General features: G+C 50.0%; 1 protein-coding gene across 2 annotated transcripts in view; it reads left to right on the top strand.

Annotated features, from left to right (window-relative positions):
* The first annotated feature begins 811 nt into the window (after window positions 1–811).
* The window catches only part of LOC110515882 (thrombospondin type-1 domain-containing protein 7A), a 104,887-nt gene continuing 104,356 nt past the window's right edge, over window positions 812–1,342 (top strand). Inside the window, exon 1 of one of the 2 annotated variants that reach the window (XM_036973360.2) lies at window positions 812–1,342. This exon is cut by the window's right edge and continues 227 nt beyond it. The gene's annotated coding sequence lies outside the window, so the exon portion shown is untranslated. The other variant, XM_090229174.1, reaches the window with a different exon arrangement.

Raw genomic sequence — 1,342 nt, 5'->3', positions numbered from 1 at the left:
TTCCAGTTTGGCAGCCCTCTTAGTCTGTGAAATGTAGCTAATGCTGTCACACCCTCTGAAGTGGTTGTCTTCGCTAAGCTAACGCCTGTTCTAAAGCTAGCTAAAGCAAACCGGCTAAGCAGAACCACGTGTCTGCAGGTCAGAAACATGGGCAGGGTCTTAGCCTGACTACAAGGGAGGGAAGGAGAGGAGAGCTGAGGCAAGGGATATCTAGCTGCTTGCCTCTCCCCCCTACTTCTCTCTCTCTCTCTCTCTCTCTCTCTCTCTCTCTCTCTCTCTCTCTCTCTCTCTCTCTCTCTCTCTCTCTCTCTCTCTCCATCTGACGTTCAGTCTGTATGACTACGTCATTGGAGCGTCACTAGAATATTTCGGCACTTAATGATTGTGAAGTTGCTTTGTCAAGTCTGTGTGACGCTTTTCAGTCTCAAAATAGAATGAAACGCCAACACAGTAACCCAAATAGACTATGTGCAAAGAGCCTGGAAATGATATTATGCACATTATTCTGTTCTGTTTTGAAGCACTGCAGTGCTATCTATAAGCCTAATACCCTACAACAGAGACAAAATCCAGATACTCACCAAATGATCTATATCTGCTTGATTTTGCTGATCGGTTTTACAAATCTCTCCTCTCTCTCACACACAGTCTACACCCCCGCGCACGCACGCGCGCACGCACGCGCGCACACACACACACACACACACACACTTTCCCTATATCTCCCCATCTCCCCCATCTCTATCTCTTCCCGCCCTGCGCTGCACTGTCTCTGAACCTGGAAGCTGTGCTTGCAATAGCTCCTCTGCTCATTTTGAACGTTGGTCTCCAGCTGTCCTCTCAGCGCTGCTAGCGAGGAGAAGACGCTTCCGTCCCTGTACCCTCGGCAAGAGAGGGACTGTGTGTGTAAAAAAGAGAGGGAGCTGGAGCATGGAGAGACAGAAAGAGAGAGAGTGAGTGAAAGAGAGCGAGAGAGAGAGAGGGAGAGAGAGAGAGAGCGTGTGAGAGAGGGGAAAGGAGGGAGGAAGGGAGGAGGTACCACTGCAGACGCACAGCCACTGTCACAGCTCCACAGCCATCGGACAGAGGCAGAAACGGCAGCACCAAAGAGCATGGAGGAGCAAGACTCTATCATTCCTCTGGACCTCTACCCTCTCTCACTGACAACCTTCCTCTGGGAATACCCTGTGAAGAGTGGAGAAGAGAAGAGAAGAGGAGGGAGATAGAGGACAAGAGGAGTAATCTCTTGATCTGCCCTTCAGGAGAGGAAGCACCAGTCCCTTACTCTAGTGGGACAAATCACACACTATTCTTTTTTTTTGGCCTGTCAGACCTGTGTACG

This window comes from Oncorhynchus mykiss, chromosome 3 (assembly GCF_057628025.1).
Source record: "Oncorhynchus mykiss isolate SJ-2025 chromosome 3, ASM5762802v1, whole genome shotgun sequence".
Classification (NCBI taxonomy): domain Eukaryota; kingdom Metazoa; phylum Chordata; class Actinopteri; order Salmoniformes; family Salmonidae; genus Oncorhynchus; species Oncorhynchus mykiss.
This window is presented reverse-complemented; position numbering and strand designations above follow the sequence as displayed.